Raw genomic sequence first — 12,403 nt, forward strand, 5'->3', positions numbered from 1 at the left:
GATGGAAAACTGAGGTCTGGAAGTGGCAGGGCCATGCAATATGCTTATCACCATCTCTCATGGAGCACTAGGGTAGAAAAATCCCCTAGTTTTAGGGAATTCCCTGGGAGTCCAGTGGTCAGGGCTCTGCACATCCACTGCTGAGATTTGATCCCTGGTTGTAGAATAAATAAATAAGTAAATATATTTTAAAAAATTCGTCTACACTTAAAATTATTTTATATACACACACATACATTATATAAATATGAAATATACATTCATGATATTTTGCTGGATTTGATAATATTTCACAAAATTCAAAGGGCAAACACCGAAAGGTCTTCCTCCCATTTTTATTCTTGGTCTCCCAGTATCCCACTCCAGGACACTGTTGTTGATTGTTTCCTTCCAAACACACTCTATACTTATGAAACATCTACATTTAAAAAAAAAATAATAAGCTTTAAATGCTGTACTCACTGTTCTGCACTTTGCTTTTGCACATGATAAATCTTAGGATCGCTTAATTTTAGTACTTAGCTGCCTCATTCTTTTAAATAGAACATAATATTTAATTGTATGGCTGAAGCAGAACTTATTAACTACCCTCTTATTTAGGTTCCTAATGGAAACTATGAAAGCTATAGTTCAATGAATATGCTGGTGCATATTATATACATCTTAGGGCACCTGCATGGAGTGGTTATTGTTTAGTTGCTCAGTCATGTCCAATTCTTTTGCGACTTCATGGACTGTAGCCTGCCAGGTTCCTCTGTCTCTGGGATTTTCCAGGTAAGAATATTGGAGGGAATTGCCATTTCCTCCTCCAGGGGATCTTCCCAATTCAGGGGCTGAACCCGAACTGTCTCCTGCCTTGACAGACAGATTCTTTGCCATTGATCCACTGGGGAAACCCCAGGGCACTTGGATACCTGCAGGGTAAACTTCTGAAAGTGGACTTGTTAGGACCAAGAGTTTGTATATATAATTTTTTGACAGGTGTTACCAGTTGACCCTTTAAAGAGACTGTGCCAACTAACTTTCAGACTGTTTTCAGACACCTTGAGCTCAACAGGCATGAGCTCCCTTTCTTTGGGTTTCTGGTTTTGCTCACCTGATGGGTGAAAAATGGTATCTTATAGCTTTAATTTACATTTCTTATGTTATGAATGGGGGTTTCTCCAGTGGTCAGATGGTAAGGAATCTGCCTGCAATACAGGAGACCAGGGTTCAATCCCTGGGTCAAGAAGATCTCCTGGAGAAGGAAATGGCAACCTACTCCAGTATTCCTGCCTAGACAATCCCACGGACAGAGGAGCCTGACAGGGTACAGTCTGTGCGGTCACAAAGAGTCGGACACGACAGAGCAACTGAGCACGTTATGAATGAGGTTGAGCATCTAAGAAATGCAGAAGGCAGTTTGTAAGTGGAGTGGGGTCTAGTCCTTACCCCAGGCTGAGCCACCACTGTGTCCCCCTTCCTCCCCTCGGTTGATGAGAGTTGGCTGAGCCAGAATCCTCCCTCGAGCTTCTTCTCCGCCTGCCCTCTTGGGATGAGTAAGTTTCTCCTGGGTGACTGACTGGAAGAGGCATGTTTCATTCAGGCACCCTGGTTTGTCCTGCTCGTTTGTCCCTGAGGGCTGGGCCTTGGCCTCTGATGCAAAACAGAGGATTAGCAGCAGAGAAGTGGCAAGCTGAGACCTGCTTTTATGGGGAATGGAGCTGGGGTAGATGGGTGGATGGGCAGGAGGCTGCCGCAGTTCAGGTGAGCTCCGATGAGCCTGAGCTAAGCAGTGCGGCTTGGGGAGGACCCGAGGGACTGACTAGGTGAGGTGGAGGAGGGAGAGGCAGACAGGTGATGGGGGCGGAGTCAGGACGGAGGAGGAGTAGCCAGTTGACGCTTCCCAGTGGGATGGACAAAGGAGGGGAGAAAATGTTTGTCGGATGAAAGTCCTGCGTAGGAATGGAGTGGTCATGTGTCCAGTTGAGCGATGGTTAATTCAGCCAGTCTGGTCACAACAGGTTAAACCAGCTCTGGGGCGTGTCTTGCTCCCGGCTTTCTGCAGCGACACAGTCCTGGTTTCCTGGAAGATAATTAACACAGAGCAAGTTTTACTCCTGATTAACCACCTCAGTCTAGCTTCTTCTGTGATATCTCCTGCTGTCCCTCTGGTGTAGGGAATGCAGGGTTGGGAACTGGGTTGCTGGTCTAGTGGCCAGTCCCTAGCTGGAGCTGGAGGAGGAGCAGGTAAACAGGAAACAGGGGGGAGAAGAGGAGAGACAGGGGTCCACCAAGCCCAGCCCCCATCCAGGCTGCAGGTGTGTTTGTTGCTGGTTTGAGAGCAGAAAGTGAACCACGCCTGGAGGCCACTACTACCCTTTTTAGGGCTGTGTTCTAGATCTTTCTACCTCAGCCCATATTTCTTTCAAAGGCTCTCACTCCATCTTCCCCGGAGTTCTCAGTCTCAGACAAAAACTCTCTGGTAGCAGCCAGAGAATCTATTATCAGTACCTTAGTCTCTCTTTTAGGGTTTGCAGGTAAATTTGGGTTTCAGATAATGAATACTTTTTTTCAGTCTATCCCCAATATTGTACAGGACATACTTCTATACTTAAAAGTCTCTTATTTGAAATACTACTTTAACTGGGCATCCTATTTTTAAAATATGCTAACTCAGGCCACCCTGCCAGCCCTCCCCCAGCTGGTGGAGAGAGCCAGCATGCCTGACCTGTCACTGACCCAGGTTCTTTAGAGTGAGGCCACCAGGGGCTTTACTTTCATTCCCCTGGCACATGGTCACACGACAACACTCTGAGGAGGGGGGTTCAGTCCACTCTGGGTGAGAAAACTGAAGCTCGGAGACGTGAAGTGACTTGTCTAAGGTTAGCGGGTGAGGCAGGCAGAGAGGAAGAGTCCCAGCCCCCACCCGCCAACTCCAAGTTCAAGTTCTCTGCTCACCCGTCTCAAACCACCCTCTTCCCGAGCAGGAAAGCAAGAGTGGGCTTCCACTCCGCAAGTCACAGGGAGGAAAAAAGTCCCACGCGGCCGAGGCTTCCAGGCACGGGAACCGCCAAGATTTGGTGCAAGAAAATTCAAAGCGATTTCGAAACCGAGCGCCTTTTAGTAATAACAATACCAACCCCGGTCGAATACATAGCTCTCGGCAGTTGACAAAGGGTGTCCCCGAGAGTCGATTAGAATAATAGAGAAAGCAGATGGGATAGGGACCGACTGCCCGACCCCACGGCAAGTTCAGGGACACTTCCGGAATTTAATCCGGGAGTGGGACGGAGGGAAAGTCGAGGAGAGGGGGGATGACGGGAAGTGGGAGGAGGGGGCGTGCAGCCTCTCGGCAAGACTTCCTGGAATTTGGGGGTTAGAGACCTGGACCGCCCCCCCCCCGCCCCCCCCCGGCTCCGGATGCGGATCTGGGCGGTGCTCAGAGTCCCGCGATGCCCCAGGGGGCGTGAGCCTGTGGGGATGATCACTTCTGGACTTTTCCTGCTGGGCTGTGTCCCGGTCTGTGGTCTGAGCCAGCGGCTGAGGTTACAGGTCAGATTTCCATGGGAGGGGACTGGGAGCCCGGCCTGAAAGGTGGGTCACGGACGGTGGGTTAGGAAAGGCTGGCTGGGAGGGTTGGAAACCCCGCGCGGGGTGGATGGGGGTGGGTGGGGGGTTGGGTGGGCGGACAGAGGTTGGGGAAAATATGGTCAAAACGAGACTTCTGTAAATTAAACCTTATTTTCCCCCTTGACTCACAGGATCTTTACAGATCTTACTCACGTTCTCACTTGCAGTTACCAGAGGCTGCTAGATACTTGAGTTTTGAATAGTTGTTTTTTTTTTTTTTTTCTTTTTAATGAACCCTGTGCTGCTGATGGGGGAAGGGTTTAGGGTGGGGTGGGGTTAGAAGTGAGGGGGGAGCTTTAGGCTCCTAGGGGCTTAACGAGCGCCAGGAACCTTCCTGAAGCTTTCCCCAAAGGTAGAAAGGAGGAAAGGAAGGGGAGGGAAGGGAAAGAAATGGAGGGGAAGGTGTTCTGAAAACTGGGTTTGCCCCTTGGTGGGTGTCACAACCAAGCCAAGGATCAGAAGGAGGGATTTATTATATGCAGCAAGTAAGGAAAATAGGGGGCATCTCCTCCAAGGCAGTGTCTCCCCAACAGCAAAACGGGACGTTTTGACCTAAGGTCAGTTCAGTTGCTCAGTCCTGTCCAACTCTCTGCGACCCCATGGACTGCAGCACGCCAGGCTTCCCTGTCCATCACCAACTTCCGGAACTTGCTCTAACTCTTGTCGGTGATACCATTAACCTAAAGGTACATGCATACTCATGAGGGGGCTTGAGCAAAGGAGCATTCAGCATAGAATTGGGGCCAAGGGTGACAGAGTCCACGCTGAAGGTGATTGAACTCAGGAGGGTCAACGTCATCGTTCTGTCTTCCACCTGGATGGGGGCCTTGGTTCCTGCAGAACTCAAAAATATATTATTACGTGTATCCCCTGAGGAACCAGGACCCTGCCCCAAGGATGTATTATGGGGCATAAGCAAGTGCAGCCTGCCTTGTTTCTGGCTTCCCTGGTGGTTCGGATGGTAAAGAATCCACCTGCAATGCAGGAGACCCAGGTTCAGTCCCTGGGTCGGGAAGATCCTCAGGAGAAGGAATGGCAATCCACTCCAGTATTCTTGCCTGGATAATCCCATGGACACTGGAGGCTGGCGGGCTACAGTCTACAGCGTCACAAAGAGTTGGACACGTCTTAGCAACTAAACAACGACAGTGTCAGGAAAGTCATTCTTGGTTCTCTTTCTCCAGGGACCCCCTAACCTATCTGCTTACAGAGGGAGAACGAAAAGAAACAGAGGAAGGAAGAAAAAATGAGACAGAGAGAAGAAGGAAGGATGGAAGGAAGGAAGACAGGTGATTGTGGATATAGACAATCTTCCCCTCAATTTCTGTTTTGATAACTTTACTTTTTTTTAAAATTTTCTCCTCTAAGCAGCTGTGTTCAAAGTGTACTCATGTTAAGCTGTTGAGAGGGCAGGAAAAGGTACACTGATTTGACGCCCCCCACCCCAAGTTAAAAGGGGCTTCCCAGGTGGCTCAGTGGGTAAAGAATCCTCCTGTGATGCAAGAGACACAGGAGATGTGAGTTCGACCCCCCGGGTAGGGAAGATCTCCTGGAGAAGGGCATGGCAACCTATTCCAGTGTTCTTGCCTGGAGAATCCTATGGACAGAGGAGCCTGGTGGACTACAGTCCATGGGATCGCAAAGAGTTGGACACAACTGAATCGACTGAACACTCAAGCAGTTCACTCCCAAGTTAAAATTTTATTTCAAATCTGTTGCAAAGGGAGATACTTTGGAAAAAAAATCTAGTGGAAAGATTCCCTCTGGGTAAAACATCCAATATGACAAAAACTGTTAGAGAATCATCATCGCAAGCTGACTTTAAAAGTCTGGGTAAGTCACCTTAGCCTGTTTCCCAGATGGAAGATAGTTAGGTGCACAGATCTAACTTCCAGAGAAGGCCTTCATCTCAATAACATCTACTCAAATATTTTTTCCAGGAATGCTAATGACCAAGGGGTCCAGGCACTGTGAGGTCATCCTCAGGTCCAGGCAGGTCCCAGTCCTCAGGTCTCATCTGTAAAAGGTGCCCTGGAGGACATGGGACAACCGGCAGGCCAGCCAGTGCTGTGTGCTGGGGCGTGGCCCTTTCCAGCCACACTGGAAAGCCTGCGGGCAATTTCCGAAGATCTCTACATAGTAGCCTACTCTGTACCTGGACAACTGGGCTCCTCAGCACATCGCCATGTCCAAGAGAATGGCGTACCTAGGTTCATCAAATCATGCGTCATGTGGGACTTCCCTGGAGGTCCCATGGTTAAGACTCCAAGTTTCCACTGCAGGGAGCACAGGTTTGATCCCTGGTTGGGAAACTAAGATCCTGTATGCCCAGAGGCATGGCCAAAAAAGAAATAAAAATTGATGCAAAAAAAAATGCATAATGAACAACAACAAAAAAGATGCAGGCGGCACTTGGTCCCATCAAAGTGAGAATTATCTCTATTTATATACCAATAGCATATACCAATGGTCTAAGAAGCATTGAATTTGGTGACTTCTGAGGGACTTCAGATGTGAGTGACTGCTGTTTTATTCTATTGTTATTTTCTTTTTTGGCCACGTTACATGGCTTGTGGGATCTTATGCCCCAATCAGGGATGGAACCGTCACCCCCTGCATTGGGATCTTGGAGTCTTAACCTCTGGGCCACAAGGGAAGTCCTTGAATGATTGCCATGTTAATATTGGTTGTAGATGATACATGGAACTCTGGCAAAATAAACCCCAAGGGAGAAGATTCAAGGCCTAGGCACACGTGGAGGTATTGTGCACACGCAGGCACACCTGAGTGTGCACAGGCATGGGCAGGCACACATGGGGTTGTGCATGCCCTGTGGATACACAGGCACACTCACACATGCACATATGCTGCAAATAATCCTCCAGGTATCCCTGACCAGGCCAGTGATGGTTGTAGTGAGCTGGGCAGGGAGATGGGGGGAGGGGGGTGGAAGGGAGGGAGGAAAGAGGAGGGGAGTCCTGGGGGCCGTGTGGGTGGAGAGGCTGGGCTGCATTGGGGTCCTCAGGTGGTGCAGCAGTCCCAGTTGCCTTTCTGGGAACTCAGTCTCTCCCTGGCCAGCTAGAATCAAGCCTCTCCCTGGGGCTATGCCCACCAGCAAAGTGTGCAAAGTGTGGAGCCAAGAAAATGCCATTCATTTTGAGTGATGGAGTCAGCTGGTAGTTGGCTGGCACTGGTCCCTTGGGTTGATTTAGACACGTGTCCATCCCCTGCCCCCACAAGCCTCTGCAGCGGTGCCAGGGATGCCTGCAGGCAGATCAGTGAAGGCGCTTCCACTGATCTGGAGCACCCGCTTCCTGAATCACTGGCCCTGTCCCTTGTACTCCACCCCCTCCTTACCTGCGTCCTGCTGCCAGCCTGCATCCCCCCACCCCCACTTCTTCCTGCTCACTGTCCTCCTTGACCAGGATTCCCACTCAACTGAGGATTCGGCTGTATGCCATGAACTGTGTCTCCTAGGAGCCCCAGAAGCTGGTTTCCATGTTTGTCTTGGGCCGTGTCCCTGTGCCCATGGGGACAGGGGTTCAGAATTGCTGAGGCAGACAGAAACCACGTGCAGTTGATAGCTTAGGACACGACTGTGGTCAAAATCAGCACACAGGTACTTTTTAGAAGCATCAGATTTAAAAAGGCACCACTTACTGGTTCCTGTTCTGGTTCAACTTCAGGACTAGCCCCCAATTACACAGGCATGTTCACCTACATACAGACATGGGTGAGTGTGCACAGGCGCATGTGGGCCTGTGTAGAATTGTGCAGGCACTAACGGTAAACATAAACACTCACAGGTGCATCTGTTGTCTCACTAGGCAAGTGCTCTTTCATCTCTATCTCTGTACCGCTCCCTGAAGGGCAGAGACTGCCAAGCCCAGCTGAAGAAAGAAAAGGGGGGGCATAAAGGGTCTGCACCCCATTGAGAAGGCACAGCCTTCAGTAGCAGTTCTCATCCACCTTTGGGCAGACTTTTCCAGAAGGGAGTAGGTAGGGTGATGGCCTGGAGTTGGCTCTTCTGGGCTCACAAGAGCTGTATATTTAGTGATATTGCAATTTTAGCAAGTTTTTAGCTGAGACTGGAGTATTTACACCATGGCAACTGGCAGATGCTCCAAGTCCCCCTCCCCACTCAGTGGGTTGCTAAACATTTCCTCAGAACACAACTGGAACAGGAACAGAGTGACCTTATTTCCCATGTAAGCTCTTAGCATGACCACCTGTGCCCATCACGGGCAGAAGTGCTGGGGGGTGAGGGCGGGGAGTGGGAGGGGTGAATGTGGAGAACAGATATTTCTACACCTGTGGGTGGGCTGGGTCAAGTGGAACAGGGGCCCCACCCTCCAGCCCATGATGCACCTCTGTACCAAACAGCTGTGATTATACCCTTTGTCTGGAAACCCTTTCCTTCTTTATCACATCTGACCTTCAAGGTGCAGCTGGATCCTGCTCGCTCTGGGATGGTTCCTGGATGCCCTGCAAGTCGTAGGGATGGTGTCTGGAGTCCAGCCAGGACCCCGACTCTGCTGCTTACTAGCTGTGCGGCTTTGGGGTACTTAACCGTGCAGAGCCTCGATCCCTTTCTCTATAAAACAGGAGTAATGGAGGGGGGAGATAAATTAGGAGTTTGGGGTTAACATGTACACTCTACTATGTATAAAATAGATAAACAACAAAGACCTACTGTATGGCACGGGGAACTATACTCAATATCTTGTAATAACCTGTAATGGAAAGTGTTAGTTGCTTAGTTGTGTCTGACTCTTTGTGACCCCATGGACTGTGCCCAGCAAACTCTTCTGTCCGTGAAATTCTCCAGGCAAGAATACTGGAGTGGGTAACCATTCCCTTCTGCAGGGGATCTTCCCTACCCAGGGATTGAACCTGGGTCTCCTGCATTGCAGGTGGATTCTTTACCGTCTGAACTACCATGGAAAAGAATCTGAAAAAGGATATATATATATGTATATATATATATATATATATAGGCTTCCCAGGTGGTGCTAGTGGTAAAGAACCCTCCTGCCAATGCTGGAGATGTAAGAGATTCAGGTTTGATCCCTGAGTGGGGAAGATCCCTAGGAGGAGGGCACGGCAGCCCACTCAAGTATTCTTGCCTAGAGAATCCCATGGACAGAGGAGCCTGGTGGGCTACAGTCCATAGGGTCGCAAAGAATCAGACACAACAGAAGTGACTTAGCTTGCACGCACGCATGTATATATATATACATATATATATATATATATATATATATATTTATGTATAACTGAAAAAGTGTTGCCGTATACTTAAAAAAACAAGTTAACTGTACTTCAATTAAAAAAAAAACTTTCAAAACAACCCAAAAAACTTATGGTACTTCCCTGGCAGTCCAGTGGTTAGGACTCGAGCTTTCACTGCTGAGGACGCAGGTTCAGTCCCCAGTTGGGGAACTAAGATCCTGCCAGCCACATGGCTTGGCATTAAGAAAAGAAAAACCTTCCAAAAAATACGAGTAATGATGTTTATGCCAACACAGTGTGAGCTTTGAGCAAGGCCACCTGTGGGACACACATGGCGCAGGGCTGGCACAGAACTAACATTTGATAAATGGCTGTTCCTTTCCCCTCCTCCCGTCCAGTCCATGGCAGATTGCAGACACCTCTGATTAGCCTGAGTCACGATAATTGTAAATGCACCAACTTGGCCAGATTGGCTGTCAGATTGGATTATAAAAAGAGCTCAGATTCATGCTGTTTACAAAGAGAAACATCTAAAGCAAGGATATGGAAGGTTGAAAGTAAATAGAAAATATTAACCAAAAGAAAGCTGGTGTATCTCTGCAGATATCAAACAAACTATTATTTAGGACAAAAAATATTTATGAAGGGGGAGAATGGATACATGTATATGTAGGGCTGATTCCCTTCGCTGTTTACCTGAAACTGTCACAACATTGTTAATCGGCTATACCCCAATAAAAAATAAAAAGTTAAAATAAATACTTATGGGGAAAAATAAGAATGTCTACATCATAATTCTAGGAGTAACCTACTAAGATGAAACAAGTCACCTTAAGACATATAGAACAGATATCAAGAATGTGACAACCCATGGGAGAAAGGGAAAAAAAGTTTTGCAAATCATGTAGCTGATAAGGGAGTTGTATCTAGAAATTATAAAGGACTCTTACAACATAACAATAAAAAGACGCAGAGGGAATTCACCAGAGGTGTAGTGGTTAGGACTCTGCACTTTTACTGCCTTGTGTGGGGGTTTGATCCCTGGTTGGGGAACACCCCACAAGCCACATGGCCAAAAATAAAACAGAAAACAAAAGAACAATAAAAAAACAACCCAGTTTAAAAATGGGCAAAGGATTTGAGCAGACAGTTTCTCTGAAGAAGATATGCAAATAACCAGTAACCACAATAAAAGACGTTCAACATCATTAGTCATGAAGGAAGTACCAATCAAACCCCCAGTAAATAAGATACAACACACCCACTAGAGTGGCTAGAATCAAAAAGGCAGATAACAGATGTTTACACGGATGTGGGGAAATCAGAATCCTCGAATGTTGCTGGTGGAAATGCAGAGTGTTGCAGTCACTGTGGGAAACATTTTGACAGTTCCTCAAACTTAAATATGGAACTGCCATTTGATCCAGCAGTTCTGCTTCTAGGTATATACCCAATATATTGAAAACAGGTTCACACAAAAACTTGTACATGAATGCTCATAGCAGCATTACTCACAACCAAAAGCTGGAAACAACCCGAATGTCAGCCCAACTGATGAATGGATAAACAAGTTGTAGGGGATCTCTATGATGGAATATTATTCAGGTGTTAAAACGAATGAAGTACCAATCCAGGTGAGGACATGGATGACTCTTGAGAACATTATGCTTAGTGAACAAAGCCAGATACAAAAGGCCACATGTATGATTCCATTCGTATGAAGTGTCCAGAACAGGCAAATCCATAGAGACAGACAGTAGACTGGTGGTTACCAGGGCTGGGGTAAGGGGTAGAAGAGGGAAGTTGGGGGGAATGCAGAGTGACTACTCATGGGTACAGGGTTTCTTTTCATGCTGATAAAATGTTATTTATTTATTTATTTTTGGCCACCCCATGCAGATCTCGGTTCCCTGACCAGAGATTGAACCTGGGCCATGGCAGCGAAGCCCCCAGAATCTAACCACTAGCCCACAAGGGAACTCTCTGAAGAAATGTTTTTGTTTTTGATATTTATTTATATTTGGCTGCACTGGGTCCAGTAAAGATACCACTGGGCATGTGGTATCTTTAGTTGTGGCATGTAGAATCTTGTTCCTGACCAGGGATCAAACCTGGGCCCCTGCATTGGGAGTGCCGAGTCTTAGCCACTGGACCATCACAGAAGTCCCTGAGGAAATGTTTTAAATTTGTTTCCTCCCACCCTACTTCTGCAGCAGTGGAAGTGTTTGACCTAGAACCGGAACACTGAGTCTATACCCAGTGGACAGACTGGAAGACTGAGTCCCCGGCCCCAGGGCATTTGCCTGGCTGGCCTCTCGTAGGTGTGTGTTGACTCCCAAGTGTTCTTGGAGACCCTCTTAATGGTGAGCTGATGGTTTAGCCCCCTGGTGCGGCCTTGAACCGGCTGTGCCATGGAATTGCTTCTTAGCAAAGCTGTCTTTAGCGACACCTGGTGGTCACTGACCATCATAGCTCTGATTTGCCTTAAGGGCTATTGGCCCTTAGAGACAAAGAGCTTATTCAGTCACATAAATTTTTTGGTGGAGAAAGCTCAGAGAATAGCACTGTCTTGCCTTAAGTCACACAGCAATTCATTCCTTTCTTTATTAAAATGTGAATGAGCACGGTTTGAGTGTCAGGTGCTGGTGATGACAGCAGCTGTTTAAGGTAGGGGGGAAGAAAGAAGAAACAATCAGTGATAGGAACTGTGCAGAGCATTAAACTGAAGCTGGGACAGAAGTGACTGGATGACTTTTTTTTAAGTTGAATTATAGAGATTTACACTGTTGTGTTACAGCAAAGTGTTTCAGTTATACACACACACATATATATATACACATACTTTTAAAAAATCTTATTTTCCATTATGGTTGATCATAGGATGTTAAATATAGTTCTCTGTGCTATAAAGTAGGACCTTGTTGTTTATCCATTTTATATATAAAAACTTCCATCTGCTAACCTCAACCTCCCTCTGCATCCTTCCCACAACCTGTCACCCTTGCAGTCTATTTTTTATGTCCATGATTCTGTTTCATAAATAGGTTCATTTGTGTCTTATTTTATTTTTTTGGTGTGTTGCAAAGCACTTGGGATATAGTTCCCTGACCAGGGATAGAACCTGCATACTCTGCTTTGGAAGCATGGAGTCTCAACCACTGGACTCGACCATAAGGAAGTCCCTTGCCATATTTTATATTCTACATGTAAGTGATATCATGTGGTATTTGTCTTTTTCTGATTTACTTTACTTAGTATGATAATCTTTAGTTGCATCCATGTTGCTGCAAATGGCTTTATTTTGTCTTTTTTTGTGGCTGAGTTGTATTCCTTTGTATATATGTGCCATATGTTTATCCATTCATCTGTTGATGGACATTTAGGTTGGTTCTGTGTCTTGCTGAATCATATGGTAATTCTAGGCTTCCAGGTGGCGTGGTGGTAAAGAATTAGCCTGCCATTGTAGGAGATGCAGGAGACTAGGGTTCAATTCCTGGGTTGGGAAGATCCCCTGCAGTAGGTAATGGCAACCAACTCCAGTATTCTTGCCTGGAAAATT

At 47.0% G+C, this 12,403-nt stretch overlaps 2 long non-coding RNA genes across 2 annotated transcripts; one reads left to right on the forward strand and one right to left on the reverse strand.

Moving 5' to 3' along the window:
• Nucleotides 1-237: 237 nt before the first annotated feature.
• LOC139039056 (uncharacterized) lies at nt 238-3,388 on the reverse strand. Its single transcript, XR_011492182.1, has 2 exons — nt 2,941-3,388; nt 238-2,065 (listed from the first exon to the last, which is right to left on the reverse strand). It is a non-coding gene; the product is annotated as an uncharacterized lncRNA (long non-coding RNA).
• Nucleotides 3,389-3,398: 10 nt separating this feature from the next.
• Nucleotides 3,399-4,979, forward strand: LOC139039055 (uncharacterized). The gene is made up of 2 exons (XR_011492181.1): nt 3,399-3,576; nt 4,797-4,979. It is a non-coding gene; the product is annotated as an uncharacterized lncRNA (long non-coding RNA).
• Nucleotides 4,980-12,403: the final 7,424 nt, after the last annotated feature.

Source organism: Odocoileus virginianus, chromosome 17, assembly GCF_023699985.2.
Source record: "Odocoileus virginianus isolate 20LAN1187 ecotype Illinois chromosome 17, Ovbor_1.2, whole genome shotgun sequence".
Classification (NCBI taxonomy): Eukaryota; Metazoa; Chordata; class Mammalia; order Artiodactyla; family Cervidae; genus Odocoileus; species Odocoileus virginianus.